We start from the raw sequence: 23,513 nt of genomic DNA, 5'->3' as shown, positions 1-23,513 counted from the left end.
TAAGAAAGAGACGCTCACGGCTTGCTGCGCTGTTCCCTTCGCGGGTAATCAGTGCTCCTGCTTTCGAGACAGAAAACGTTGGCAGCTGTGGGATTCGAACCCACGCCTCCGAAGAGACTGATGCCTGAAACCAGCGCCTTAGACCGCTCGGCCACGCTACCTACGTGGCACGGCGGTCACAGGAGCTGCGTTCTACCCCACGAGAAAACATCGCAATGGCACAAAAAACGAGAAAAAGCTGGCAGCGGTGGGATTCGAACCCACGCCTCCGAAGAGACTGGTGCCTTAAACCAGCGCCTTAGACCGCTCGGCCACGCTACCTGTGCCCGTGTTCTTCGCTTTTGTAGAAACAGTGCACGACACAGCTTCCTGTTCTGCTGCGACTGGCTGCTCATCCATTGCACCTCAAACAACTGCCATTTTCGAATAGAGATTAACTACACAGGCAGCTGCCCGCTCTCTGGTGCGGCGGCATTACGTGTTGATAATGAATTGGTAGTGCCACCCGCAGCCTGCGGAACATGAGTGAAAAATCAAGAGGGCACCGTGATTTCAAACACTGAGTCACAATCGTCACTGCAGCGACAGCAAGGCAAAACTTTAAAAATTGCCGTGACCAGGATTCGAACCTGGGTTATTGCGGCCACAACGCAATGTCCTAACCACTAGACGATCACGGCCACGGAGGCACCGCCGACGGCAGTTCTCGCGACTGCAAGTGGCGATGAACAGCAAAGCTCGGCCCACACACCACTGTGTCTCCCCACAGCTGTGCCAGACGCGGTCTCCATTATATGTATACTGGCAAACGAACGTGTCTGCGCTGTTAGGACACTAAGCAGTGTGGTTAGCTGCATTCAACCCCCGTGGCAATGTCTTGCAGTCCTCCAACTCTGTTGACCACAGGTATGTGCCTCGATAAGAGGTGGACAGATGTCGCATCGCTCTCGCCGTCACTTGTGACCGCGAATCGTACTTAACGTAATTTTCTGCAAGCGTCAGCGGAGCGTCAGTCGAGCTAAAAGCTAAGTCGGGCCAAGTCGCATAAGAGGAGCAACAAAACGCGCATTTCCGGTACCGGGAATCGAACCCGGGCCTCCTGGGTGAGAGCCAGGTATCCTAGCCACTAGACCACACCGGATAACGACGCAAGCGCTCCTCCAGCGAACGCAGCAAACAGTACACAGGCTACTTGACGACAACGGCCAAAATTTAGCGTTTCCACTTTGTAGAACGGCATGCTCGGGACGCATTTCGTGGAGACGAACGCCAGCAATCGTGACACCAGACTGCGCCTGTGAATCCTGTCGTTGCACCACGCACTGTGCTGCTACGACAATTTAAGAAAGAGACGCTCACGGCTTGCTGCGCTGTTCCCTTCGCGGGTAATCAGTGCTCCTGCTTTCGAGACAGAAAACGTTGGCAGCTGTGGGATTCGAACCCACGCCTCCGAAGAGACTGGTGCCTGAAACCAGCGCCTTAGACCGCTCGGCCACGCTACCTACGTGGCACGGCGGTCACAGGAGCTGCGTTCTACCCCACGAGAAAACATCGCAATGGCACAAAAAACGAGAAAAAGCTGGCAGCTGTGGGATTCGAACCCACGCCTCCGAAGAGACTGGTGCCTTAAACCAGCGCCTTAGACCGCTCGGCCACGCTACCTGTGCCCGTGTTCTTCGCTTTTGTAGAAACAGTGCACGACACAGCTTCCTGTTCTGCTGCGACTGGCTGCTCATCCATTGCACCTCAAACAACTGCCATTTTCGAATAGATGGTTCAAATGGCTCTGAGCACTATGGGACTTAACATCTATGGTCATCAGTCCCCTAGAACTTAGAACTACTTAAACCTAACTAACCTAAGGACAGCACACAACACCCAGCCATCACGAGGCAGAGAAAATCCCTGACCCCGCCGGGAATCGAACCCGGGAACCCGGGCGTGGGAAGCGAGAACGCTACCGCACGACCACGAGATGCGGGCTTTTCGAATAGAGATTAACTACACAGGCAGCTGCCCGCTCTCTGGTGCGGCGGCATTACGTGTTGATAATGAATTGGTAGTGCCACCCGCAGCCTGCGGAACATGAGTGAAAAATCAAGAGGGCACCGTGATTTCAAACACTGAGTCACAATCGTCACTGCAGCGACAGCAAGGCAAAACTTTAAAAATTGCCGTGACCAGGATTCGAACCTGGGTTATTGCGGCCACAACGCAATGTCCTAACCACTAGACGATCACGGCCACGGAGGCACCGCCGACGGCAGTTCTCGCGACTGCAAGTGGCGATGAACAGCAAAGCTCGGCCCACACACCACTGTGTCTCCCCACAGCTGTGCCAGACGCGGTCTCCATTATATGTATACTGGCAAACGAACGTGTCTGCGCTGTAAGGACACTAAGCAGTGTGGTTAGCTGCATTCAACCCCCGTGGCAATGTCTTGCAGTCCTCCAACTCTGTTGGCCACAGGTATGTGCCTCAATAAGAGGTGGACAGACGTCGCATCGCTCTCGCCGTCACTTGTGACCGCGAATCGTACTTAACGTAATTTTCTGCAAGCGTCAGCGGAGCGTCAGTCGAGCTAAAAGCTAAGTCGGGCCAAGTCGCATAAGAGGAGCAACAAAATGCGCATTTCCGGTACCGGGAATCGAACCCGGGCCTCCTGGGTGAGAGCCAGGTATCCTAGCCACTAGACCACACCGGATAACGACGCAAGCGCTCCTCCAGCGAACGCAGCAAACAGTACACACGCTACTTGACGACAACGGCCAAAATTTAGCGTTTCCACTTTGTAGAACGGCATGCTCGGGACGCATTTCGTGGAGACGAACGCCAGCAATCGTGACACCAGACTGCGCCTGTGAATCCTGTCGTTGCACCACGCACTGTGCTGCTACGACAATTTAAGAAAGAGACGCTCACGGCTTGCTGCGCTGTTCCCTTCGCGGGTAATCAGTGCTCCTGCTTTCGAGACAGAAAACGTTGGCAGCTGTGGGATTCGAACCCACGCCTCCGAAGAGACTGATGCCTGAAACCAGCGCCTTAGACCGCTCGGCCACGCTACCTACGTGGCACGGCGGTCACAGGAGCTGCGTTCTACCCCACGAGAAAACATCGCAATGGCACAAAAAACGAGAAAAAGCTGGCAGCGGTGGGATTCGAACCCACGCCTCCGAAGAGACTGGTGCCTTAAACCAGCGCCTTAGACCGCTCGGCCACGCTACCTGTGCCCGTGTTCTTCGCTTTTGTAGAAACAGTGCACGACACAGCTTCCTGTTCTGCTGCGACTGGCTGCTCATCCATTGCACCTCAAACAACTGCCATTTTCGAATAGAGATTAACTACACAGGCAGCTGCCCGCTCTCTGGTGCGGCGGCATTACGTGTTGATAATGAATTGGTAGTGCCACCCGCAGCCTGCGGAACATGAGTGAAAAATCAAGAGGGCACCGTGATTTCAAACACTGAGTCACAATCGTCACTGCAGCGACAGCAAGGCAAAACTTTAAAAATTGCCGTGACCAGGATTCGAACCTGGGTTATTGCGGCCACAACGCAATGTCCTAACCACTAGACGATCACGGCCACGGAGGCACCGCCGACGGCAGTTCTCGCGACTGCAAGTGGCGATGAACAGCAAAGCTCGGCCCACACACCACTGTGTCTCCCCACAGCTGTGCCAGACGCGGTCTCCATTATATGTATACTGGCAAACGAACGTGTCTGCGCTGTTAGGACACTAAGCAGTGTGGTTAGCTGCATTCAACCCCCGTGGCAATGTCTTGCAGTCCTCCAACTCTGTTGACCACAGGTATGTGCCTCGATAAGAGGTGGACAGATGTCGCATCGCTCTCGCCGTCACTTGTGACCGCGAATCGTACTTAACGTAATTTTCTGCAAGCGTCAGCGGAGCGTCAGTCGAGCTAAAAGCTAAGTCGGGCCAAGTCGCATAAGAGGAGCAACAAAACGCGCATTTCCGGTACCGGGAATCGAACCCGGGCCTCCTGGGTGAGAGCCAGGTATCCTAGCCACTAGACCACACCGGATAACGACGCAAGCGCTCCTCCAGCGAACGCAGCAAACAGTACACAGGCTACTTGACGACAACGGCCAAAATTTAGCGTTTCCACTTTGTAGAACGGCATGCTCGGGACGCATTTCGTGGAGACGAACGCCAGCAATCGTGACACCAGACTGCGCCTGTGAATCCTGTCGTTGCACCACGCACTGTGCTGCTACGACAATTTAAGAAAGAGACGCTCACGGCTTGCTGCGCTGTTCCCTTCGCGGGTAATCAGTGCTCCTGCTTTCGAGACAGAAAACGTTGGCAGCTGTGGGATTCGAACCCACGCCTCCGAAGAGACTGGTGCCTGAAACCAGCGCCTTAGACCGCTCGGCCACGCTACCTACGTGGCACGGCGGTCACAGGAGCTGCGTTCTACCCCACGAGAAAACATCGCAATGGCACAAAAAACGAGAAAAAGCTGGCAGCTGTGGGATTCGAACCCACGCCTCCGAAGAGACTGGTGCCTTAAACCAGCGCCTTAGACCGCTCGGCCACGCTACCTGTGCCCGTGTTCTTCGCTTTTGTAGAAACAGTGCACGACACAGCTTCCTGTTCTGCTGCGACTGGCTGCTCATCCATTGCACCTCAAACAACTGCCATTTTCGAATAGATGGTTCAAATGGCTCTGAGCACTATGGGACTTAACATCTATGGTCATCAGTCCCCTAGAACTTAGAACTACTTAAACCTAACTAACCTAAGGACAGCACACAACACCCAGCCATCACGAGGCAGAGAAAATCCCTGACCCCGCCGGGAATCGAACCCGGGAACCCGGGCGTGGGAAGCGAGAACGCTACCGCACGACCACGAGATGCGGGCTTTTCGAATAGAGATTAACTACACAGGCAGCTGCCCGCTCTCTGGTGCGGCGGCATTACGTGTTGATAATGAATTGGTAGTGCCACCCGCAGCCTGCGGAACATGAGTGAAAAATCAAGAGGGCACCGTGATTTCAAACACTGAGTCACAATCGTCACTGCAGCGACAGCAAGGCAAAACTTTAAAAATTGCCGTGACCAGGATTCGAACCTGGGTTATTGCGGCCACAACGCAATGTCCTAACCACTAGACGATCACGGCCACGGAGGCACCGCCGACGGCAGTTCTCGCGACTGCAAGTGGCGATGAACAGCAAAGCTCGGCCCACACACCACTGTGTCTCCCCACAGCTGTGCCAGACGCGGTCTCCATTATATGTATACTGGCAAACGAACGTGTCTGCGCTGTAAGGACACTAAGCAGTGTGGTTAGCTGCATTCAACCCCCGTGGCAATGTCTTGCAGTCCTCCAACTCTGTTGGCCACAGGTATGTGCCTCAATAAGAGGTGGACAGACGTCGCATCGCTCTCGCCGTCACTTGTGACCGCGAATCGTACTTAACGTAATTTTCTGCAAGCGTCAGCGGAGCGTCAGTCGAGCTAAAAGCTAAGTCGGGCCAAGTCGCATAAGAGGAGCAACAAAATGCGCATTTCCGGTACCGGGAATCGAACCCGGGCCTCCTGGGTGAGAGCCAGGTATCCTAGCCACTAGACCACACCGGATAACGACGCAAGCGCTCCTCCAGCGAACGCAGCAAACAGTACACACGCTACTTGACGACAACGGCCAAAATTTAGCGTTTCCACTTTGTAGAACGGCATGCTCGGGACGCATTTCGTGGAGACGAACGCCAGCAATCGTGACACCAGACTGCGCCTGTGAATCCTGTCGTTGCACCACGCACTGTGCTGCTACGACAATTTAAGAAAGAGACGCTCACGGCTTGCTGCGCTGTTCCCTTCGCGGGTAATCAGTGCTCCTGCTTTCGAGACAGAAAACGTTGGCAGCGGTGGGATTCGAACCCACGCCTCCGAAGAGACTGGTGCCTGAAACCAGCGCCTTAGACCGCTCGGCCACGCTACCTACGTGGCACGGCGGTCACAGGAGCTGCGTTCTACCCCACGAGAAAACATCGCAATGGCACAAAAAACGAGAAAAAGCTGGCAGCGGTGGGATTCGAACCCACGCCTCCGAAGAGACTGGTGCCTTAAACCAGCGCCTTAGACCGCTCGGCCACGCTACCTGTGCCCGTGTTCTTCGCTTTTGTAGAAACAGTGCACGACACAGCTTCCTGTTCTACTGCGACTGGCTGCTCATCCATTGCACCTCAAACAACTGCCATTTTCGAATAGAGATTAACTACACAGGCAGCTGCCCGCTCTCTGGTGCGGCGGCATTACGTGTTGATAATGAATTGGTAGTGCCACCCGCAGCCTGCGGAACATGAGTGAAAAATCAAGAGGGCACCGTGATTTCAAACACTGAGTCACAATCGTCACTGCAGCGACAGCAAGGCAAAACTTTAAAAATTGCCGTGACCAGGATTCGAACCTGGGTTATTGCGGCCACAACGCAATGTCCTAACCACTAGACGATCACGGCCACGGAGGCACCGCCGACGGCAGTTCTCGCGACTGCAAGTGGCGATGAACAGCAAAGCTCGGCCCACACACCACTGTGTCTCCCCACAGCTGTGCCAGACGCGGTCTCCATTATATGTATACTGGCAAACGAACGTGTCTGCGCTGTTAGGACACTAAGCAGTGTGGTTAGCTGCATTCAACCCCCGTGGCAATGTCTTGCAGTCCTCCAACTCTGTTGACCACAGGTATGTGCCTCGATAAGAGGTGGACAGATGTCGCATCGCTCTCGCCGTCACTTGTGACCGCGAATCGTACTTAACGTAATTTTCTGCAAGCGTCAGCGGAGCGTCAGTCGAGCTAAAAGCTAAGTCGGGCCAAGTCGCATAAGAGGAGCAACAAAACGCGCATTTCCGGTACCGGGAATCGAACCCGGGCCTCCTGGGTGAGAGCCAGGTATCCTAGCCACTAGACCACACCGGATAACGACGCAAGCGCTCCTCCAGCGAACGCAGCAAACAGTACACAGGCTACTTGACGACAACGGCCAAAATTTAGCGTTTCCACTTTGTAGAACGGCATGCTCGGGACGCATTTCGTGGAGACGAACGCCAGCAATCGTGACACCAGACTGCGCCTGTGAATCCTGTCGTTGCACCACGCACTGTGCTGCTACGACAATTTAAGAAAGAGACGCTCACGGCTTGCTGCGCTGTTCCCTTCGCGGGTAATCAGTGCTCCTGCTTTCGAGACAGAAAACGTTGGCAGCTGTGGGATTCGAACCCACGCCTCCGAAGAGACTGGTGCCTGAAACCAGCGCCTTAGACCGCTCGGCCACGCTACCTACGTGGCACGGCGGTCACAGGAGCTGCGTTCTACCCCACGAGAAAACATCGCAATGGCACAAAAAACGAGAAAAAGCTGGCAGCTGTGGGATTCGAACCCACGCCTCCGAAGAGACTGGTGCCTTAAACCAGCGCCTTAGACCGCTCGGCCACGCTACCTGTGCCCGTGTTCTTCGCTTTTGTAGAAACAGTGCACGACACAGCTTCCTGTTCTGCTGCGACTGGCTGCTCATCCATTGCACCTCAAACAACTGCCATTTTCGAATAGATGGTTCAAATGGCTCTGAGCACTATGGGACTTAACATCTATGGTCATCAGTCCCCTAGAACTTAGAACTACTTAAACCTAACTAACCTAAGGACAGCACACAACACCCAGCCATCACGAGGCAGAGAAAATCCCTGACCCCGCCGGGAATCGAACCCGGGAACCCGGGCGTGGGAAGCGAGAACGCTACCGCACGACCACGAGATGCGGGCTTTTCGAATAGAGATTAACTACACAGGCAGCTGCCCGCTCTCTGGTGCGGCGGCATTACGTGTTGATAATGAATTGGTAGTGCCACCCGCAGCCTGCGGAACATGAGTGAAAAATCAAGAGGGCACCGTGATTTCAAACACTGAGTCACAATCGTCACTGCAGCGACAGCAAGGCAAAACTTTAAAAATTGCCGTGACCAGGATTCGAACCTGGGTTATTGCGGCCACAACGCAATGTCCTAACCACTAGACGATCACGGCCACGGAGGCACCGCCGACGGCAGTTCTCGCGACTGCAAGTGGCGATGAACAGCAAAGCTCGGCCCACACACCACTGTGTCTCCCCACAGCTGTGCCAGACGCGGTCTCCATTATATGTATACTGGCAAACGAACGTGTCTGCGCTGTAAGGACACTAAGCAGTGTGGTTAGCTGCATTCAACCCCCGTGGCAATGTCTTGCAGTCCTCCAACTCTGTTGGCCACAGGTATGTGCCTCAATAAGAGGTGGACAGACGTCGCATCGCTCTCGCCGTCACTTGTGACCGCGAATCGTACTTAACGTAATTTTCTGCAAGCGTCAGCGGAGCGTCAGTCGAGCTAAAAGCTAAGTCGGGCCAAGTCGCATAAGAGGAGCAACAAAATGCGCATTTCCGGTACCGGGAATCGAACCCGGGCCTCCTGGGTGAGAGCCAGGTATCCTAGCCACTAGACCACACCGGATAACGACGCAAGCGCTCCTCCAGCGAACGCAGCAAACAGTACACACGCTACTTGACGACAACGGCCAAAATTTAGCGTTTCCACTTTGTAGAACGGCATGCTCGGGACGCATTTCGTGGAGACGAACGCCAGCAATCGTGACACCAGACTGCGCCTGTGAATCCTGTCGTTGCACCACGCACTGTGCTGCTACGACAATTTAAGAAAGAGACGCTCACGGCTTGCTGCGCTGTTCCCTTCGCGGGTAATCAGTGCTCCTGCTTTCGAGACAGAAAACGTTGGCAGCTGTGGGATTCGAACCCACGCCTCCGAAGAGACTGATGCCTGAAACCAGCGCCTTAGACCGCTCGGCCACGCTACCTACGTGGCACGGCGGTCACAGGAGCTGCGTTCTACCCCACGAGAAAACATCGCAATGGCACAAAAAACGAGAAAAAGCTGGCAGCGGTGGGATTCGAACCCACGCCTCCGAAGAGACTGGTGCCTTAAACCAGCGCCTTAGACCGCTCGGCCACGCTACCTGTGCCCGTGTTCTTCGCTTTTGTAGAAACAGTGCACGACACAGCTTCCTGTTCTGCTGCGACTGGCTGCTCATCCATTGCACCTCAAACAACTGCCATTTTCGAATAGAGATTAACTACACAGGCAGCTGCCCGCTCTCTGGTGCGGCGGCATTACGTGTTGATAATGAATTGGTAGTGCCACCCGCAGCCTGCGGAACATGAGTGAAAAATCAAGAGGGCACCGTGATTTCAAACACTGAGTCACAATCGTCACTGCAGCGACAGCAAGGCAAAACTTTAAAAATTGCCGTGACCAGGATTCGAACCTGGGTTATTGCGGCCACAACGCAATGTCCTAACCACTAGACGATCACGGCCACGGAGGCACCGCCGACGGCAGTTCTCGCGACTGCAAGTGGCGATGAACAGCAAAGCTCGGCCCACACACCACTGTGTCTCCCCACAGCTGTGCCAGACGCGGTCTCCATTATATGTATACTGGCAAACGAACGTGTCTGCGCTGTTAGGACACTAAGCAGTGTGGTTAGCTGCATTCAACCCCCGTGGCAATGTCTTGCAGTCCTCCAACTCTGTTGACCACAGGTATGTGCCTCGATAAGAGGTGGACAGATGTCGCATCGCTCTCGCCGTCACTTGTGACCGCGAATCGTACTTAACGTAATTTTCTGCAAGCGTCAGCGGAGCGTCAGTCGAGCTAAAAGCTAAGTCGGGCCAAGTCGCATAAGAGGAGCAACAAAACGCGCATTTCCGGTACCGGGAATCGAACCCGGGCCTCCTGGGTGAGAGCCAGGTATCCTAGCCACTAGACCACACCGGATAACGACGCAAGCGCTCCTCCAGCGAACGCAGCAAACAGTACACAGGCTACTTGACGACAACGGCCAAAATTTAGCGTTTCCACTTTGTAGAACGGCATGCTCGGGACGCATTTCGTGGAGACGAACGCCAGCAATCGTGACACCAGACTGCGCCTGTGAATCCTGTCGTTGCACCACGCACTGTGCTGCTACGACAATTTAAGAAAGAGACGCTCACGGCTTGCTGCGCTGTTCCCTTCGCGGGTAATCAGTGCTCCTGCTTTCGAGACAGAAAACGTTGGCAGCTGTGGGATTCGAACCCACGCCTCCGAAGAGACTGGTGCCTGAAACCAGCGCCTTAGACCGCTCGGCCACGCTACCTACGTGGCACGGCGGTCACAGGAGCTGCGTTCTACCCCACGAGAAAACATCGCAATGGCACAAAAAACGAGAAAAAGCTGGCAGCTGTGGGATTCGAACCCACGCCTCCGAAGAGACTGGTGCCTTAAACCAGCGCCTTAGACCGCTCGGCCACGCTACCTGTGCCCGTGTTCTTCGCTTTTGTAGAAACAGTGCACGACACAGCTTCCTGTTCTGCTGCGACTGGCTGCTCATCCATTGCACCTCAAACAACTGCCATTTTCGAATAGAGATTAACTACACAGGCAGCTGCCCGCTCTCTGGTGCGGCGGCATTACGTGTTGATAATGAATTGGTAGTGCCACCCGCAGCCTGCGGAACATGAGTGAAAAATCAAGAGGGCACCGTGATTTCAAACACTGAGTCACAATCGTCACTGCAGCGACAGCAAGGCAAAACTTTAAAAATTGCCGTGACCAGGATTCGAACCTGGGTTATTGCGGCCACAACGCAATGTCCTAACCACTAGACGATCACGGCCACGGAGGCACCGCCGACGGCAGTTCTCGCGACTGCAAGTGGCGATGAACAGCAAAGCTCGGCCCACACACCACTGTGTCTCCCCACAGCTGTGCCAGACGCGGTCTCCATTATATGTATACTGGCAAACGAACGTGTCTGCGCTGTTAGGACACTAAGCAGTGTGGTTAGCTGCATTCAACCCCCGTGGCAATGTCTTGCAGTCCTCCAACTCTGTTGACCACAGGTATGTGCCTCGATAAGAGGTGGACAGATGTCGCATCGCTCTCGCCGTCACTTGTGACCGCGAATCGTACTTAACGTAATTTTCTGCAAGCGTCAGCGGAGCGTCAGTCGAGCTAAAAGCTAAGTCGGGCCAAGTCGCATAAGAGGAGCAACAAAACGCGCATTTCCGGTACCGGGAATCGAACCCGGGCCTCCTGGGTGAGAGCCAGGTATCCTAGCCACTAGACCACACCGGATAACGACGCAAGCGCTCCTCCAGCGAACGCAGCAAACAGTACACAGGCTACTTGACGACAACGGCCAAAATTTAGCGTTTCCACTTTGTAGAACGGCATGCTCGGGACGCATTTCGTGGAGACGAACGCCAGCAATCGTGACACCAGACTGCGCCTGTGAATCCTGTCGTTGCACCACGCACTGTGCTGCTACGACAATTTAAGAAAGAGACGCTCACGGCTTGCTGCGCTGTTCCCTTCGCGGGTAATCAGTGCTCCTGCTTTCGAGACAGAAAACGTTGGCAGCTGTGGGATTCGAACCCACGCCTCCGAAGAGACTGGTGCCTGAAACCAGCGCCTTAGACCGCTCGGCCACGCTACCTACGTGGCACGGCGGTCACAGGAGCTGCGTTCTACCCCACGAGAAAACATCGCAATGGCACAAAAAACGAGAAAAAGCTGGCAGCTGTGGGATTCGAACCCACGCCTCCGAAGAGACTGGTGCCTTAAACCAGCGCCTTAGACCGCTCGGCCACGCTACCTGTGCCCGTGTTCTTCGCTTTTGTAGAAACAGTGCACGACACAGCTTCCTGTTCTGCTGCGACTGGCTGCTCATCCATTGCACCTCAAACAACTGCCATTTTCGAATAGATGGTTCAAATGGCTCTGAGCACTATGGGACTTAACATCTATGGTCATCAGTCCCCTAGAACTTAGAACTACTTAAACCTAACTAACCTAAGGACAGCACACAACACCCAGCCATCACGAGGCAGAGAAAATCCCTGACCCCGCCGGGAATCGAACCCGGGAACCCGGGCGTGGGAAGCGAGAACGCTACCGCACGACCACGAGATGCGGGCTTTTCGAATAGAGATTAACTACACAGGCAGCTGCCCGCTCTCTGGTGCGGCGGCATTACGTGTTGATAATGAATTGGTAGTGCCACCCGCAGCCTGCGGAACATGAGTGAAAAATCAAGAGGGCACCGTGATTTCAAACACTGAGTCACAATCGTCACTGCAGCGACAGCAAGGCAAAACTTTAAAAATTGCCGTGACCAGGATTCGAACCTGGGTTATTGCGGCCACAACGCAATGTCCTAACCACTAGACGATCACGGCCACGGAGGCACCGCCGACGGCAGTTCTCGCGACTGCAAGTGGCGATGAACAGCAAAGCTCGGCCCACACACCACTGTGTCTCCCCACAGCTGTGCCAGACGCGGTCTCCATTATATGTATACTGGCAAACGAACGTGTCTGCGCTGTAAGGACACTAAGCAGTGTGGTTAGCTGCATTCAACCCCCGTGGCAATGTCTTGCAGTCCTCCAACTCTGTTGGCCACAGGTATGTGCCTCAATAAGAGGTGGACAGACGTCGCATCGCTCTCGCCGTCACTTGTGACCGCGAATCGTACTTAACGTAATTTTCTGCAAGCGTCAGCGGAGCGTCAGTCGAGCTAAAAGCTAAGTCGGGCCAAGTCGCATAAGAGGAGCAACAAAATGCGCATTTCCGGTACCGGGAATCGAACCCGGGCCTCCTGGGTGAGAGCCAGGTATCCTAGCCACTAGACCACACCGGATAACGACGCAAGCGCTCCTCCAGCGAACGCAGCAAACAGTACACACGCTACTTGACGACAACGGCCAAAATTTAGCGTTTCCACTTTGTAGAACGGCATGCTCGGGACGCATTTCGTGGAGACGAACGCCAGCAATCGTGACACCAGACTGCGCCTGTGAATCCTGTCGTTGCACCACGCACTGTGCTGCTACGACAATTTAAGAAAGAGACGCTCACGGCTTGCTGCGCTGTTCCCTTCGCGGGTAATCAGTGCTCCTGCTTTCGAGACAGAAAACGTTGGCAGCTGTGGGATTCGAACCCACGCCTCCGAAGAGACTGATGCCTGAAACCAGCGCCTTAGACCGCTCGGCCACGCTACCTACGTGGCACGGCGGTCACAGGAGCTGCGTTCTACCCCACGAGAAAACATCGCAATGGCACAAAAAACGAGAAAAAGCTGGCAGCGGTGGGATTCGAACCCACGCCTCCGAAGAGACTGGTGCCTTAAACCAGCGCCTTAGACCGCTCGGCCACGCTACCTGTGCCCGTGTTCTTCGCTTTTGTAGAAACAGTGCACGACACAGCTTCCTGTTCTGCTGCGACTGGCTGCTCATCCATTGCACCTCAAACAACTGCCATTTTCGAATAGAGATTAACTACACAGGCAGCTGCCCGCTCTCTGGTGCGGCGGCATTACGTGTTGATAATGAATTGGTAGTGCCACCCGCAGCCTGCGGAACATGAGTGAAAAATCAAGAGGGCACCGTGATTTCAAACACTGAGTCACAATCGTCACTGCAGCGACAGCAAGGCAAAACTTTAAAAATTGCCGTGACCAGGATTCGAACCTGGGTTATTGCGGCCACAACGCAATGTCCTAACCACTAGACGATCACGGCCACGGAGGCACCGCCGACGGCAGTTCTCGCGACTGCAAGTGGCGATGAACAGCAAAGCTCGGCCCACACACCACTGTGTCTCCCCACAGCTGTGCCAGACGCGGTCTCCATTATATGTATACTGGCAAACGAACGTGTCTGCGCTGTTAGGACACTAAGCAGTGTGGTTAGCTGCATTCAACCCCCGTGGCAATGTCTTGCAGTCCTCCAACTCTGTTGACCACAGGTATGTGCCTCGATAAGAGGTGGACAGATGTCGCATCGCTCTCGCCGTCACTTGTGACCGCGAATCGTACTTAACGTAATTTTCTGCAAGCGTCAGCGGAGCGTCAGTCGAGCTAAAAGCTAAGTCGGGCCAAGTCGCATAAGAGGAGCAACAAAACGCGCATTTCCGGTACCGGGAATCGAACCCGGGCCTCCTGGGTGAGAGCCAGGTATCCTAGCCACTAGACCACACCGGATAACGACGCAAGCGCTCCTCCAGCGAACGCAGCAAACAGTACACAGGCTACTTGACGACAACGGCCAAAATTTAGCGTTTCCACTTTGTAGAACGGCATGCTCGGGACGCATTTCGTGGAGACGAACGCCAGCAATCGTGACACCAGACTGCGCCTGTGAATCCTGTCGTTGCACCACGCACTGTGCTGCTACGACAATTTAAGAAAGAGACGCTCACGGCTTGCTGCGCTGTTCCCTTCGCGGGTAATCAGTGCTCCTGCTTTCGAGACAGAAAACGTTGGCAGCTGTGGGATTCGAACCCACGCCTCCGAAGAGACTGGTGCCTGAAACCAGCGCCTTAGACCGCTCGGCCACGCTACCTACGTGGCACGGCGGTCACAGGAGCTGCGTTCTACCCCACGAGAAAACATCGCAATGGCACAAAAAACGAGAAAAAGCTGGCAGCTGTGGGATTCGAACCCACGCCTCCGAAGAGACTGGTGCCTTAAACCAGCGCCTTAGACCGCTCGGCCACGCTACCTGTGCCCGTGTTCTTCGCTTTTGTAGAAACAGTGCACGACACAGCTTCCTGTTCTGCTGCGACTGGCTGCTCATCCATTGCACCTCAAACAACTGCCATTTTCGAATAGAGATTAACTACACAGGCAGCTGCCCGCTCTCTGGTGCGGCGGCATTACGTGTTGATAATGAATTGGTAGTGCCACCCGCAGCCTGCGGAACATGAGTGAAAAATCAAGAGGGCACCGTGATTTCAAACACTGAGTCACAATCGTCACTGCAGCGACAGCAAGGCAAAACTTTAAAAATTGCCGTGACCAGGATTCGAACCTGGGTTATTGCGGCCACAACGCAATGTCCTAACCACTAGACGATCACGGCCACGGAGGCACCGCCGACGGCAGTTCTCGCGACTGCAAGTGGCGATGAACAGCAAAGCTCGGCCCACACACCACTGTGTCTCCCCACAGCTGTGCCAGACGCGGTCTCCATTATATGTATACTGGCAAACGAACGTGTCTGCGCTGTTAGGACACTAAGCAGTGTGGTTAGCTGCATTCAACCCCCGTGGCAATGTCTTGCAGTCCTCCAACTCTGTTGACCACAGGTATGTGCCTCGATAAGAGGTGGACAGATGTCGCATCGCTCTCGCCGTCACTTGTGACCGCGAATCGTACTTAACGTAATTTTCTGCAAGCGTCAGCGGAGCGTCAGTCGAGCTAAAAGCTAAGTCGGGCCAAGTCGCATAAGAGGAGCAACAAAACGCGCATTTCCGGTACCGGGAATCGAACCCGGGCCTCCTGGGTGAGAGCCAGGTATCCTAGCCACTAGACCACACCGGATAACGACGCAAGCGCTCCTCCAGCGAACGCAGCAAACAGTACACAGGCTACTTGACGACAACGGCCAAAATTTAGCGTTTCCACTTTGTAGAACGGCATGCTCGGGACGCATTTCGTGGAGACGAACGCCAGCAATCGTGACACCAGACTGCGCCTGTGAATCCTGTCGTTGCACCACGCACTGTGCTGCTACGACAATTTAAGAAAGAGACGCTCACGGCTTGCTGCGCTGTTCCCTTCGCGGGTAATCAGTGCTCCTGCTTTCGAGACAGAAAACGTTGGCAGCTGTGGGATTCGAACCCACGCCTCCGAAGAGACTGGTGCCTGAAACCAGCGCCTTAGACCGCTCGGCCACGCTACCTACGTGGCACGGCGGTCACAGGAGCTGCGTTCTACCCCACGAGAAAACATCGCAATGGCACAAAAAACGAGAAAAAGCTGGCAGCTGTGGGATTCGAACCCACGCCTCCGAAGAGACTGGTGCCTTAAACCAGCGCCTTAGACCGCTCGGCCACGCTACCTGTGCCCGTGTTCTTCGCTTTTGTAGAAACAGTGCACGACACAGCTTCCTGTTCTGCTGCGACTGGCTGCTCATCCATTGCACCTCAAACAACTGCCATTTTCGAATAGATGGTTCAAATGGCTCTGAGCACTATGGGACTTAACATCTATGGTCATCAGTCCCCTAGAACTTAGAACTACTTAAACCTAACTAACCTAAGGACAGCACACAACACCCAGCCATCACGAGGCAGAGAAAATCCCTGACCCCGCCGGGAATCGAACCCGGGAACCCGGGCGTGGGAAGCGAGAACGCTACCGCACGACCACGAGATGCGGGCTTTTCGAATAGAGATTAACTACACAGGCAGCTGCCCGCTCTCTGGTGCGGCGGCATTACGTGTTGATAATGAATTGGTAGTGCCACCCGCAGCCTGCGGAACATGAGTGAAAAATCAAGAGGGCACCGTGATTTCAAACACTGAGTCACAATCGTCACTGCAGCGACAGCAAGGCAAAACTTTAAAAATTGCCGTGACCAGGATTCGAACCTGGGTTATTGCGGCCACAACGCAATGTCCTAACCACTAGACGATCACGGCCACGGAGGCACCGCCGACGGCAGTTCTCGCGACTGCAAGTGGCGATGAACAGCAAAGCTCGGCCCACACACCACTGTGTCTCCCCACAGCTGTGCCAGACGCGGTCTCCATTATATGTATACTGGCAAACGAACGTGTCTGCGCTGTAAGGACACTAAGCAGTGTGGTTAGCTGCATTCAACCCCCGTGGCAATGTCTTGCAGTCCTCCAACTCTGTTGGCCACAGGTATGTGCCTCAATAAGAGGTGGACAGACGTCGCATCGCTCTCGCCGTCACTTGTGACCGCGAATCGTACTTAACGTAATTTTCTGCAAGCGTCAGCGGAGCGTCAGTCGAGCTAAGTCGGGCCAAGTCGCATAAGAGGAGCAACAAAATGCGCATTTCCGGTACCGGGAATCGAACCCGGGCCTCCTGGGTGAGAGCCAGGTATCCTAGCCACTAGACCACACCGGATAACGACGCAAGCGCTCCTCCAGCGAACGCAGCAAACAGTACACACGCTACTTGACGACAACGGCCAAAATTTAGCGTTTCCACTTTGTAGAACGGCATGCTCGGGACGCATTTCGTGGAGACGAACGCCAGCAATCGTGACACCAGACTGCGCCTGTGAATCCTGTCGTTGCACCACGCACTGTGCTGCTACGACAATTTAAGAAAGAGACGCTCACGGCTTGCTGCGCTGTTCCCTTCGCGGGTAATCAGTGCTCCTGCTTTCGAGACAGAAAACGTTGGCAGCTGTGGGATTCGAACCCACGCCTCCGAAGAGACTGGTGCCTGAAACCAGCGCCTTAGACCGCTCGGCCACGCTACCTACGTGGCACGGCGGTCACAGGAGCTGCGTTCTACCCCACGAGAAAACATCGCAATGGCACAAAAAACGAGAAAAAGCTGGCAGCGGTGGGATTCGAACCCACGCCTCCGAAGAGACTGGTGCCTTAAACCAGCGCCTTAGACCGCTCGGCCACGCTACCTGTGCCCGTGTTCTTCGCTTTTGTAGAAACAGTGCACGACACAGCTTCCTGTTCTGCTGCGACTGGCTGCTCATCCATTGCACCTCAAACAACTGCCATTTTCGAATAGAGATTAACTACACAGGCAGCTGCCCGCTCTCTGGTGCGGCGGCATTACGTGTTGATAATGAATTGGTAGTGCCACCCGCAGCCTGCGGAACATGAGTGAAAAATCAAGAGGGCACCGTGATTTCAAACACTGAGTCACAATCGTCACTGCAGCGACAGCAAGGCAAAACTTTAAAAATTGCCGTGACCAGGATTCGAACCTGGGTTATTGCGGCCACAACGCAATGTCCTAACCACTAGACGATCACGGCCACGGAGGCACCGCCGACGGCAGTTCTCGCGACTGCAAGTGGCGATGAACAGCAAAGCTCGGCCCACACACCACTGTGTCTCCCCACAGCTGTGCCAGACGCGGTCTCCATTATATGTATACTGGCAAACGAACGTGTCTGCGCTGTTAGGACACTAAGCAGTGTGGTTAGCTGCATTCAACCCCCGTGGCAATGTCTTGCAGTCCTCCAACTCTGTTGACCACAGGTATGTGCCTCGATAAGAGGTGGACAGATGTCGCATCGCTCTCGCCGTCACTTGTGACCGCGAATCGTACTTAACGTAATTTTCTGCAAGCGTCAGCGGAGCGTCAGTCGAGCTAAAAGCTAAGTCGGGCCAAGTCGCATAAGAGGAGCAACAAAACGCGCATTTCCGGTACCGGGAATCGAACCCGGGCCTCCTGGGTGAGAGCCAGGTATCCTAGCCACTAGACCACACCGGATAACGACGCAAGCGCTCCTCCAGCGAACGCAGCAAACAGTACACAGGCTACTTGACGACAACGGCCAAAATTTAGCGTTTCCACTTTGTAGAACGGCATGCTCGGGACGCATTTCGTGGAGACGAACGCCAGCAATCGTGACACCAGACTGCGCCTGTGAATCCTGTCGTTGCACCACGCACTGTGCTGCTACGACAATTTAAGAAAGAGACGCTCACGGCTTGCTGCGCTGTTCCCTTCGCGGGTAATCAGTGCTCCTGCTTTCGAGACAGAAAACGTTGGCAGCTGTGGGATTCGAACCCACGCCTCCGAAGAGACTGGTGCCTGAAACCAGCGCCTTAGACCGCTCGGCCACGCTACCTACGTGGCACGGCGGTCACAGGAGCTGCGTTCTACCCCACGAGAAAACATCGCAATGGCACAAAAAACGAGAAAAAGCTGGCAGCTGTGGGATTCGAACCCACGCCTCCGAAGAGACTGGTGCCTTAAACCAGCGCCTTAGACCGCTCGGCCACGCTACCTGTGCCCGTGTTCTTCGCTTTTGTAGAAACAGTGCACGACACAGCTTCCTGTTCTGCTGCGACTGGCTGCTCATCCATTGCACCTCAAACAACTGCCATTTTCGAATAGAGATTAACTACACAGGCAGCTGCCCGCTCTCTGGTGCGGCGGCATTACGTGTTGATAATGAATTGGTAGTGCCACCCGCAGCCTGCGGAACATGAGTGAAAAATCAAGAGGGCACCGTGATTTCAAACACTGAGTCACAATCGTCACTGCAGCGACAGCAAGGCAAAACTTTAAAAATTGCCGTGACCAGGATTCGAACCTGGGTTATTGCGGCCACAACGCAATGTCCTAACCACTAGACGATCACGGCCACGGAGGCACCGCCGACGGCAGTTCTCGCGACTGCAAGTGGCGATGAACAGCAAAGCTCGGCCCACACACCACTGTGTCTCCCCACAGCTGTGCCAGACGCGGTCTCCATTATATGTATACTGGCAAACGAACGTGTCTGCGCTGTTAGGACACTAAGCAGTGTGGTTAGCTGCATTCAACCCCCGTGGCAATGTCTTGCAGTCCTCCAACTCTGTTGACCACAGGTATGTGCCTCGATAAGAGGTGGACAGATGTCGCATCGCTCTCGCCGTCACTTGTGACCGCGAATCGTACTTAACGTAATTTTCTGCAAGCGTCAGCGGAGCGTCAGTCGAGCTAAAAGCTAAGTCGGGCCAAGTCGCATAAGAGGAGCAACAAAACGCGCATTTCCGGTACCGGGAATCGAACCCGGGCCTCCTGGGTGAGAGCCAGGTATCCTAGCCACTAGACCACACCGGATAACGACGCAAGCGCTCCTCCAGCGAACGCAGCAAACAGTACACAGGCTACTTGACGACAACGGCCAAAATTTAGCGTTTCCACTTTGTAGAACGGCATGCTCGGGACGCATTTCGTGGAGACGAACGCCAGCAATCGTGACACCAGACTGCGCCTGTGAATCCTGTCGTTGCACCACGCACTGTGCTGCTACGACAATTTAAGAAAGAGACGCTCACGGCTTGCTGCGCTGTTCCCTTCGCGGGTAATCAGTGCTCCTGCTTTCGAGACAGAAAACGTTGGCAGCTGTGGGATTCGAACCCACGCCTCCGAAGAGACTGGTGCCTGAAACCAGCGCCTTAGACCGCTCGGCCACGCTACCTGTGCCCGTGTTCTTCGCTTTTGTAGAAACAGTGCACGACACAGCTTCCTGTTCTGCTGCGACTGGCTCCTCATCCATTGCACCTCAAACAACTGCCATTTTCGAATAGATGGTTCAAATGGCTCTGAGCACTATGGGACTTAACATCTATGGTCATCAGTCCCCTAGAACTTAGAACTACTTAAACCTAACTAACCTAAGGACAGCACACAACACCCAGCCATCACGAGGCAGAGAAAATCCCTGACCCCGCCGGGAATCGAACCCGGGAACCCGGGCGTGGGAAGCGAGAACGCTACCGCACGACCACGAGATGCGGGCTTTTCGAATAGAGATTAACTACACAGGCAGCTGCCCGCTCTCTGGTGCGGCGGCATTACGTGTTGATAATGAATTGGTAGTGCCACCCGCAGCCTGCGGAACATGAGTGAAAAATCAAGAGGGCACCGTGATTTCAAACACTGAGTCACAATCGTCACTGCAGCGACAGCAAGGCAAAACTTTAAAAATTGCCGTGACCAGGATTCGAACCTGGGTTATTGCGGCCACAACGCAATGTCCTAACCACTAGACGATCACGGCCACGGAGGCACCGCCGACGGCAGTTCTCGCGACTGCAAGTGGCGATGAACAGCAAAGCTCGGCCCACACACCACTGTGTCTCCCCACAGCTGTGCCAGACGCGGTCTCCATTATATGTATACTGGCAAACGAACGTGTCTGCGCTGTAAGGACACTAAGCAGTGTGGTTAGCTGCATTCAACCCCCGTGGCAATGTCTTGCAGTCCTCCAACTCTGTTGGCCACAGGTATGTGCCTCAATAAGAGGTGGACAGACGTCGCATCGCTCTCGCCGTCACTTGTGACCGCGAATCGTACTTAACGTAATTTTCTGCAAGCGTCAGCGGAGCGTCAGTCGAGCTAAAAGCTAAGTCGGGCCAAGTCGCATAAGAGGAGCAACAAAACGCGCATTTCCGGTACCGGGAATCGAACCCGGGCCTCCTGGGTGAGAGCCAGGTATCCTAGCCACTAGACCACACCGGATAACGACGCAAGCGCTCCTCCAGCGAACGCAGCAAACAGTACACAGGCTACTTGACGACAACGGCCAAAATTTAGCGTTTCCACTTTGTAGAACGGCATGCTCGGGACGCATTTCGTGGAGACGAACGCCAGCAATCGTGACACCAGACTGCGCCTGTGAATCCTGTCGTTGCACCACGCACTGTGCTGCTACGACAATTTAAGAAAGAGACGCTCACGGCTTGCTGCGCTGTTCCCTTCGCGGGTAATCAGTGCTCCTGCTTTCGAGACAGAAAACGTTGGCAGCTGTGGGATTCGAACCCACGCCTCCGAAGAGACTGGTGCCTGAAACCAGCGCCTTAGACCGCTCGGCCACGCTACCTACGTGGCACGGCGGTCACAGGAGCTGCGTTCTACCCCACGAGAAAACATCGCAATGGCACAAAAAACGAGAAAAAGCTGGCAGCTGTGGGATTCGAACCCACGCCTCCGAAGAGACTGGTGCCTTAAACCAGCGCCTTAGACCGCTCGGCCACGCTACCTGTGCCCGTGTTCTTCGCTTTTGTAGAAACAGTGCACGACACAGCTTCCTGTTCTGCTGCGACTGGCTGCTCATCCATTGCACCTCAAACAACTGCCATTTTCGAATAGAGATTAACTACACAGGCAGCTGCCCGCTCTCTGGTGCGGCGGCATTACGTGTTGATAATGAATTGGTAGTGCCACCCGCAGCCTGCGGAACATGAGTGAAAAATCAAGAGGGCACCGTGATTTCAAACACTGAGTCACAATCGTCACTGCAGCGACAGCAAGGCAAAACTTTAAAAATTGCCGTGACCAGGATTCGAACCTGGGTTATTGCGGCCACAACGCAATGTCCTAACCACTAGACGATCACGGCCACGGAGGCACCGCCGACGGCAGTTCTCGCGACTGCAAGTGGCGATGAACAGCAAAGCTCGGCCCACACACCACTGTGTCTCCCCACAGCTGTGCCAGACGCGGTCTCCATTATATGTATACTGGCAAACGAACGTGTCTGCGCTGTTAGGACACTAAGCAGTGTGGTTAGCTGCATTCAACCCCCGTGGCAATGTCTTGCAGTCCTCCAACTCTGTTGACCACAGGTATGTGCCTCGATAAGAGGTGGACAGATGTCGCATCGCTCTCGCCGTCACTTGTGACCGCGAATCGTACTTAACGTAATTTTCTGCAAGCGTCAGCGGAGCGTCAGTCGAGCTAAAAGCTAAGTCGGGCCAAGTCGCATAAGAGGAGCAACAAAACGCGCATTTCCGGTACCGGGAATCGAACCCGGGCCTCCTGGGTGAGAGCCAGGTATCCTAGCCACTAGACCACACCGGATAACGACGCAAGCGCTCCTCCAGCGAACGCAGCAAACAGTACACAGGCTACTTGACGACAACGGCCAAAATTTAGCGTTTCCACTTTGTAGAACGGCATGCTCGGGACGCATTTCGTGGAGACGAACGCCAGCAATCGTGACACCAGACTGCGCCTGTGAATCCTGTCGTTGCACCACGCACTGTGCTGCTACGACAATTTAAGAAAGAGACGCTCACGGCTTGCTGCGCTGTTCCCTTCGCGGGTAATCAGTGCTCCTGCTTTCGAGACAGAAAACGTTGGCAGCTGTGGGATTCGAACCCACGCCTCCGAAGAGACTGGTGCCTGAAACCAGCGCCTTAGACCGCTCGGCCACGCTACCTACGTGGCACGGCGGTCACAGGAGCTGCGTTCTACCCCACGAGAAAACATCGCAATGGCACAAAAAACGAGAAAAAGCTGGCAGCTGTGGGATTCGAACCCACGCCTCCGAAGAGACTGGTGCCTTAAACCAGCGCCTTAGACCGCTCGGCCACGCTACCTGTGCCCGTGTTCTTCGCTTTTGTAGAAACAGTGCACGACACAGCTTCCTGTTCTGCTGCGACTGGCTGCTCATCCATTGCACCTCAAACAACTGCCATTTTCGAATAGAGATTAACTACACAGGCAGCTGCCCGCTCTCTGGTGCGGCGGCATTACGTGTTGATAATGAATTGGTAGTGCCACCCGCAGCCTGCGGAACATGAGTGAAAAATCAAGAGGGCACCGTGATTTCAAACACTGAGTCACAATCGTCACTGCAGCGACAGCAAGGCAAAACTTTAAAAATTGCCGTGACCAGGATTCGAACCTGGGTTATTGCGGCCACAACGCAATGTCCTAACCACTAGACGATCACGGCCACGGAGGCACCGCCGACGGCAGTTCTCGCGACTGCAAGTGGCGATGAACAGCAAAGCTCGGCCCACACACCACTGTGTCTCCCCACAGCTGTGCCAGACGCGGTCTCCATTATATGTATACTGGCAAACGAACGTGTCTGCGCTGTTAGGACACTAAGCAGTGTGGTTAGCTGCATTCAACCCCCGTGGCAATGTCTTGCAGTCC

General features: G+C 54.6%; 66 non-coding genes across 66 annotated transcripts; all 66 read right to left on the bottom strand.

Moving 5' to 3' along the window:
* Positions 1–79: 79 nt before the first annotated feature.
* Trnal-cag (transfer RNA leucine (anticodon CAG)) lies at positions 80–161 on the bottom strand. Its single transcript has one exon. It is a non-coding gene; the product is annotated as a tRNA-Leu (tRNA).
* Positions 162–239: 78 nt separating this feature from the next.
* On the bottom strand, positions 240–321 carry Trnal-aag (transfer RNA leucine (anticodon AAG)). The gene has a single exon. It is a non-coding gene; the product is annotated as a tRNA-Leu (tRNA).
* A 287-nt stretch (positions 322–608) lies between these two features.
* Trnah-gug (transfer RNA histidin (anticodon GUG)) lies at positions 609–680 on the bottom strand. Its single transcript has one exon. It is a non-coding gene; the product is annotated as a tRNA-His (tRNA).
* A 389-nt stretch (positions 681–1,069) lies between these two features.
* Trnae-cuc (transfer RNA glutamic acid (anticodon CUC)) lies at positions 1,070–1,141 on the bottom strand. The gene has a single exon. It is a non-coding gene; the product is annotated as a tRNA-Glu (tRNA).
* A 279-nt stretch (positions 1,142–1,420) lies between these two features.
* Positions 1,421–1,502, bottom strand: Trnal-cag (transfer RNA leucine (anticodon CAG)). Its single transcript has one exon. It is a non-coding gene; the product is annotated as a tRNA-Leu (tRNA).
* A 78-nt stretch (positions 1,503–1,580) lies between these two features.
* Trnal-aag (transfer RNA leucine (anticodon AAG)) lies at positions 1,581–1,662 on the bottom strand. Its single transcript has one exon. It is a non-coding gene; the product is annotated as a tRNA-Leu (tRNA).
* A 510-nt stretch (positions 1,663–2,172) lies between these two features.
* On the bottom strand, positions 2,173–2,244 carry Trnah-gug (transfer RNA histidin (anticodon GUG)). Its single transcript has one exon. It is a non-coding gene; the product is annotated as a tRNA-His (tRNA).
* A 389-nt stretch (positions 2,245–2,633) lies between these two features.
* Positions 2,634–2,705, bottom strand: Trnae-cuc (transfer RNA glutamic acid (anticodon CUC)). The gene has a single exon. It is a non-coding gene; the product is annotated as a tRNA-Glu (tRNA).
* Positions 2,706–2,984: 279 nt separating this feature from the next.
* Trnal-cag (transfer RNA leucine (anticodon CAG)) lies at positions 2,985–3,066 on the bottom strand. Its single transcript has one exon. It is a non-coding gene; the product is annotated as a tRNA-Leu (tRNA).
* Positions 3,067–3,144: 78 nt separating this feature from the next.
* On the bottom strand, positions 3,145–3,226 carry Trnal-aag (transfer RNA leucine (anticodon AAG)). The gene has a single exon. It is a non-coding gene; the product is annotated as a tRNA-Leu (tRNA).
* Positions 3,227–3,513: 287 nt separating this feature from the next.
* Trnah-gug (transfer RNA histidin (anticodon GUG)) lies at positions 3,514–3,585 on the bottom strand. The gene has a single exon. It is a non-coding gene; the product is annotated as a tRNA-His (tRNA).
* A 389-nt stretch (positions 3,586–3,974) lies between these two features.
* Positions 3,975–4,046, bottom strand: Trnae-cuc (transfer RNA glutamic acid (anticodon CUC)). The gene has a single exon. It is a non-coding gene; the product is annotated as a tRNA-Glu (tRNA).
* Positions 4,047–4,325: 279 nt separating this feature from the next.
* On the bottom strand, positions 4,326–4,407 carry Trnal-cag (transfer RNA leucine (anticodon CAG)). Its single transcript has one exon. It is a non-coding gene; the product is annotated as a tRNA-Leu (tRNA).
* Positions 4,408–4,485: 78 nt separating this feature from the next.
* Trnal-aag (transfer RNA leucine (anticodon AAG)) lies at positions 4,486–4,567 on the bottom strand. The gene has a single exon. It is a non-coding gene; the product is annotated as a tRNA-Leu (tRNA).
* Positions 4,568–5,077: 510 nt separating this feature from the next.
* On the bottom strand, positions 5,078–5,149 carry Trnah-gug (transfer RNA histidin (anticodon GUG)). Its single transcript has one exon. It is a non-coding gene; the product is annotated as a tRNA-His (tRNA).
* A 389-nt stretch (positions 5,150–5,538) lies between these two features.
* Trnae-cuc (transfer RNA glutamic acid (anticodon CUC)) lies at positions 5,539–5,610 on the bottom strand. The gene has a single exon. It is a non-coding gene; the product is annotated as a tRNA-Glu (tRNA).
* Positions 5,611–5,889: 279 nt separating this feature from the next.
* Positions 5,890–5,971, bottom strand: Trnal-cag (transfer RNA leucine (anticodon CAG)). Its single transcript has one exon. It is a non-coding gene; the product is annotated as a tRNA-Leu (tRNA).
* A 78-nt stretch (positions 5,972–6,049) lies between these two features.
* Trnal-aag (transfer RNA leucine (anticodon AAG)) lies at positions 6,050–6,131 on the bottom strand. Its single transcript has one exon. It is a non-coding gene; the product is annotated as a tRNA-Leu (tRNA).
* Positions 6,132–6,418: 287 nt separating this feature from the next.
* Trnah-gug (transfer RNA histidin (anticodon GUG)) lies at positions 6,419–6,490 on the bottom strand. The gene has a single exon. It is a non-coding gene; the product is annotated as a tRNA-His (tRNA).
* A 389-nt stretch (positions 6,491–6,879) lies between these two features.
* Positions 6,880–6,951, bottom strand: Trnae-cuc (transfer RNA glutamic acid (anticodon CUC)). The gene has a single exon. It is a non-coding gene; the product is annotated as a tRNA-Glu (tRNA).
* A 279-nt stretch (positions 6,952–7,230) lies between these two features.
* Positions 7,231–7,312, bottom strand: Trnal-cag (transfer RNA leucine (anticodon CAG)). Its single transcript has one exon. It is a non-coding gene; the product is annotated as a tRNA-Leu (tRNA).
* Positions 7,313–7,390: 78 nt separating this feature from the next.
* Trnal-aag (transfer RNA leucine (anticodon AAG)) lies at positions 7,391–7,472 on the bottom strand. Its single transcript has one exon. It is a non-coding gene; the product is annotated as a tRNA-Leu (tRNA).
* A 510-nt stretch (positions 7,473–7,982) lies between these two features.
* On the bottom strand, positions 7,983–8,054 carry Trnah-gug (transfer RNA histidin (anticodon GUG)). Its single transcript has one exon. It is a non-coding gene; the product is annotated as a tRNA-His (tRNA).
* Positions 8,055–8,443: 389 nt separating this feature from the next.
* Positions 8,444–8,515, bottom strand: Trnae-cuc (transfer RNA glutamic acid (anticodon CUC)). Its single transcript has one exon. It is a non-coding gene; the product is annotated as a tRNA-Glu (tRNA).
* A 279-nt stretch (positions 8,516–8,794) lies between these two features.
* Positions 8,795–8,876, bottom strand: Trnal-cag (transfer RNA leucine (anticodon CAG)). Its single transcript has one exon. It is a non-coding gene; the product is annotated as a tRNA-Leu (tRNA).
* Positions 8,877–8,954: 78 nt separating this feature from the next.
* On the bottom strand, positions 8,955–9,036 carry Trnal-aag (transfer RNA leucine (anticodon AAG)). The gene has a single exon. It is a non-coding gene; the product is annotated as a tRNA-Leu (tRNA).
* A 287-nt stretch (positions 9,037–9,323) lies between these two features.
* Positions 9,324–9,395, bottom strand: Trnah-gug (transfer RNA histidin (anticodon GUG)). The gene has a single exon. It is a non-coding gene; the product is annotated as a tRNA-His (tRNA).
* Positions 9,396–9,784: 389 nt separating this feature from the next.
* On the bottom strand, positions 9,785–9,856 carry Trnae-cuc (transfer RNA glutamic acid (anticodon CUC)). The gene has a single exon. It is a non-coding gene; the product is annotated as a tRNA-Glu (tRNA).
* Positions 9,857–10,135: 279 nt separating this feature from the next.
* On the bottom strand, positions 10,136–10,217 carry Trnal-cag (transfer RNA leucine (anticodon CAG)). Its single transcript has one exon. It is a non-coding gene; the product is annotated as a tRNA-Leu (tRNA).
* A 78-nt stretch (positions 10,218–10,295) lies between these two features.
* On the bottom strand, positions 10,296–10,377 carry Trnal-aag (transfer RNA leucine (anticodon AAG)). Its single transcript has one exon. It is a non-coding gene; the product is annotated as a tRNA-Leu (tRNA).
* Positions 10,378–10,664: 287 nt separating this feature from the next.
* Trnah-gug (transfer RNA histidin (anticodon GUG)) lies at positions 10,665–10,736 on the bottom strand. Its single transcript has one exon. It is a non-coding gene; the product is annotated as a tRNA-His (tRNA).
* A 389-nt stretch (positions 10,737–11,125) lies between these two features.
* Positions 11,126–11,197, bottom strand: Trnae-cuc (transfer RNA glutamic acid (anticodon CUC)). The gene has a single exon. It is a non-coding gene; the product is annotated as a tRNA-Glu (tRNA).
* A 279-nt stretch (positions 11,198–11,476) lies between these two features.
* On the bottom strand, positions 11,477–11,558 carry Trnal-cag (transfer RNA leucine (anticodon CAG)). The gene has a single exon. It is a non-coding gene; the product is annotated as a tRNA-Leu (tRNA).
* Positions 11,559–11,636: 78 nt separating this feature from the next.
* Positions 11,637–11,718, bottom strand: Trnal-aag (transfer RNA leucine (anticodon AAG)). The gene has a single exon. It is a non-coding gene; the product is annotated as a tRNA-Leu (tRNA).
* Positions 11,719–12,228: 510 nt separating this feature from the next.
* Positions 12,229–12,300, bottom strand: Trnah-gug (transfer RNA histidin (anticodon GUG)). The gene has a single exon. It is a non-coding gene; the product is annotated as a tRNA-His (tRNA).
* Positions 12,301–12,689: 389 nt separating this feature from the next.
* Positions 12,690–12,761, bottom strand: Trnae-cuc (transfer RNA glutamic acid (anticodon CUC)). The gene has a single exon. It is a non-coding gene; the product is annotated as a tRNA-Glu (tRNA).
* Positions 12,762–13,040: 279 nt separating this feature from the next.
* On the bottom strand, positions 13,041–13,122 carry Trnal-cag (transfer RNA leucine (anticodon CAG)). Its single transcript has one exon. It is a non-coding gene; the product is annotated as a tRNA-Leu (tRNA).
* A 78-nt stretch (positions 13,123–13,200) lies between these two features.
* On the bottom strand, positions 13,201–13,282 carry Trnal-aag (transfer RNA leucine (anticodon AAG)). The gene has a single exon. It is a non-coding gene; the product is annotated as a tRNA-Leu (tRNA).
* A 287-nt stretch (positions 13,283–13,569) lies between these two features.
* On the bottom strand, positions 13,570–13,641 carry Trnah-gug (transfer RNA histidin (anticodon GUG)). Its single transcript has one exon. It is a non-coding gene; the product is annotated as a tRNA-His (tRNA).
* A 389-nt stretch (positions 13,642–14,030) lies between these two features.
* Trnae-cuc (transfer RNA glutamic acid (anticodon CUC)) lies at positions 14,031–14,102 on the bottom strand. The gene has a single exon. It is a non-coding gene; the product is annotated as a tRNA-Glu (tRNA).
* Positions 14,103–14,381: 279 nt separating this feature from the next.
* Trnal-cag (transfer RNA leucine (anticodon CAG)) lies at positions 14,382–14,463 on the bottom strand. Its single transcript has one exon. It is a non-coding gene; the product is annotated as a tRNA-Leu (tRNA).
* A 78-nt stretch (positions 14,464–14,541) lies between these two features.
* Trnal-aag (transfer RNA leucine (anticodon AAG)) lies at positions 14,542–14,623 on the bottom strand. The gene has a single exon. It is a non-coding gene; the product is annotated as a tRNA-Leu (tRNA).
* Positions 14,624–14,910: 287 nt separating this feature from the next.
* Trnah-gug (transfer RNA histidin (anticodon GUG)) lies at positions 14,911–14,982 on the bottom strand. Its single transcript has one exon. It is a non-coding gene; the product is annotated as a tRNA-His (tRNA).
* A 389-nt stretch (positions 14,983–15,371) lies between these two features.
* On the bottom strand, positions 15,372–15,443 carry Trnae-cuc (transfer RNA glutamic acid (anticodon CUC)). The gene has a single exon. It is a non-coding gene; the product is annotated as a tRNA-Glu (tRNA).
* Positions 15,444–15,722: 279 nt separating this feature from the next.
* Trnal-cag (transfer RNA leucine (anticodon CAG)) lies at positions 15,723–15,804 on the bottom strand. The gene has a single exon. It is a non-coding gene; the product is annotated as a tRNA-Leu (tRNA).
* A 78-nt stretch (positions 15,805–15,882) lies between these two features.
* Positions 15,883–15,964, bottom strand: Trnal-aag (transfer RNA leucine (anticodon AAG)). Its single transcript has one exon. It is a non-coding gene; the product is annotated as a tRNA-Leu (tRNA).
* Positions 15,965–16,474: 510 nt separating this feature from the next.
* Trnah-gug (transfer RNA histidin (anticodon GUG)) lies at positions 16,475–16,546 on the bottom strand. Its single transcript has one exon. It is a non-coding gene; the product is annotated as a tRNA-His (tRNA).
* Positions 16,547–16,928: 382 nt separating this feature from the next.
* Trnae-cuc (transfer RNA glutamic acid (anticodon CUC)) lies at positions 16,929–17,000 on the bottom strand. The gene has a single exon. It is a non-coding gene; the product is annotated as a tRNA-Glu (tRNA).
* Positions 17,001–17,279: 279 nt separating this feature from the next.
* On the bottom strand, positions 17,280–17,361 carry Trnal-cag (transfer RNA leucine (anticodon CAG)). The gene has a single exon. It is a non-coding gene; the product is annotated as a tRNA-Leu (tRNA).
* A 78-nt stretch (positions 17,362–17,439) lies between these two features.
* Trnal-aag (transfer RNA leucine (anticodon AAG)) lies at positions 17,440–17,521 on the bottom strand. Its single transcript has one exon. It is a non-coding gene; the product is annotated as a tRNA-Leu (tRNA).
* A 287-nt stretch (positions 17,522–17,808) lies between these two features.
* Positions 17,809–17,880, bottom strand: Trnah-gug (transfer RNA histidin (anticodon GUG)). Its single transcript has one exon. It is a non-coding gene; the product is annotated as a tRNA-His (tRNA).
* A 389-nt stretch (positions 17,881–18,269) lies between these two features.
* Trnae-cuc (transfer RNA glutamic acid (anticodon CUC)) lies at positions 18,270–18,341 on the bottom strand. Its single transcript has one exon. It is a non-coding gene; the product is annotated as a tRNA-Glu (tRNA).
* A 279-nt stretch (positions 18,342–18,620) lies between these two features.
* Positions 18,621–18,702, bottom strand: Trnal-cag (transfer RNA leucine (anticodon CAG)). Its single transcript has one exon. It is a non-coding gene; the product is annotated as a tRNA-Leu (tRNA).
* Positions 18,703–18,780: 78 nt separating this feature from the next.
* Positions 18,781–18,862, bottom strand: Trnal-aag (transfer RNA leucine (anticodon AAG)). The gene has a single exon. It is a non-coding gene; the product is annotated as a tRNA-Leu (tRNA).
* A 287-nt stretch (positions 18,863–19,149) lies between these two features.
* Positions 19,150–19,221, bottom strand: Trnah-gug (transfer RNA histidin (anticodon GUG)). The gene has a single exon. It is a non-coding gene; the product is annotated as a tRNA-His (tRNA).
* Positions 19,222–19,610: 389 nt separating this feature from the next.
* Trnae-cuc (transfer RNA glutamic acid (anticodon CUC)) lies at positions 19,611–19,682 on the bottom strand. Its single transcript has one exon. It is a non-coding gene; the product is annotated as a tRNA-Glu (tRNA).
* Positions 19,683–19,961: 279 nt separating this feature from the next.
* Positions 19,962–20,043, bottom strand: Trnal-cag (transfer RNA leucine (anticodon CAG)). The gene has a single exon. It is a non-coding gene; the product is annotated as a tRNA-Leu (tRNA).
* A 510-nt stretch (positions 20,044–20,553) lies between these two features.
* On the bottom strand, positions 20,554–20,625 carry Trnah-gug (transfer RNA histidin (anticodon GUG)). The gene has a single exon. It is a non-coding gene; the product is annotated as a tRNA-His (tRNA).
* A 389-nt stretch (positions 20,626–21,014) lies between these two features.
* Trnae-cuc (transfer RNA glutamic acid (anticodon CUC)) lies at positions 21,015–21,086 on the bottom strand. The gene has a single exon. It is a non-coding gene; the product is annotated as a tRNA-Glu (tRNA).
* Positions 21,087–21,365: 279 nt separating this feature from the next.
* Trnal-cag (transfer RNA leucine (anticodon CAG)) lies at positions 21,366–21,447 on the bottom strand. Its single transcript has one exon. It is a non-coding gene; the product is annotated as a tRNA-Leu (tRNA).
* A 78-nt stretch (positions 21,448–21,525) lies between these two features.
* Positions 21,526–21,607, bottom strand: Trnal-aag (transfer RNA leucine (anticodon AAG)). The gene has a single exon. It is a non-coding gene; the product is annotated as a tRNA-Leu (tRNA).
* Positions 21,608–21,894: 287 nt separating this feature from the next.
* Positions 21,895–21,966, bottom strand: Trnah-gug (transfer RNA histidin (anticodon GUG)). Its single transcript has one exon. It is a non-coding gene; the product is annotated as a tRNA-His (tRNA).
* A 389-nt stretch (positions 21,967–22,355) lies between these two features.
* On the bottom strand, positions 22,356–22,427 carry Trnae-cuc (transfer RNA glutamic acid (anticodon CUC)). Its single transcript has one exon. It is a non-coding gene; the product is annotated as a tRNA-Glu (tRNA).
* Positions 22,428–22,706: 279 nt separating this feature from the next.
* Positions 22,707–22,788, bottom strand: Trnal-cag (transfer RNA leucine (anticodon CAG)). Its single transcript has one exon. It is a non-coding gene; the product is annotated as a tRNA-Leu (tRNA).
* Positions 22,789–22,866: 78 nt separating this feature from the next.
* Trnal-aag (transfer RNA leucine (anticodon AAG)) lies at positions 22,867–22,948 on the bottom strand. Its single transcript has one exon. It is a non-coding gene; the product is annotated as a tRNA-Leu (tRNA).
* A 287-nt stretch (positions 22,949–23,235) lies between these two features.
* Positions 23,236–23,307, bottom strand: Trnah-gug (transfer RNA histidin (anticodon GUG)). Its single transcript has one exon. It is a non-coding gene; the product is annotated as a tRNA-His (tRNA).
* Between the last annotated feature and the right edge of the window lie 206 nt (positions 23,308–23,513).

This window comes from Schistocerca nitens, chromosome 1, assembly GCF_023898315.1.
Source record: "Schistocerca nitens isolate TAMUIC-IGC-003100 chromosome 1, iqSchNite1.1, whole genome shotgun sequence".
Taxonomy (NCBI): domain Eukaryota; kingdom Metazoa; phylum Arthropoda; class Insecta; order Orthoptera; family Acrididae; genus Schistocerca; species Schistocerca nitens.
This window is presented reverse-complemented; position numbering and strand designations above follow the sequence as displayed.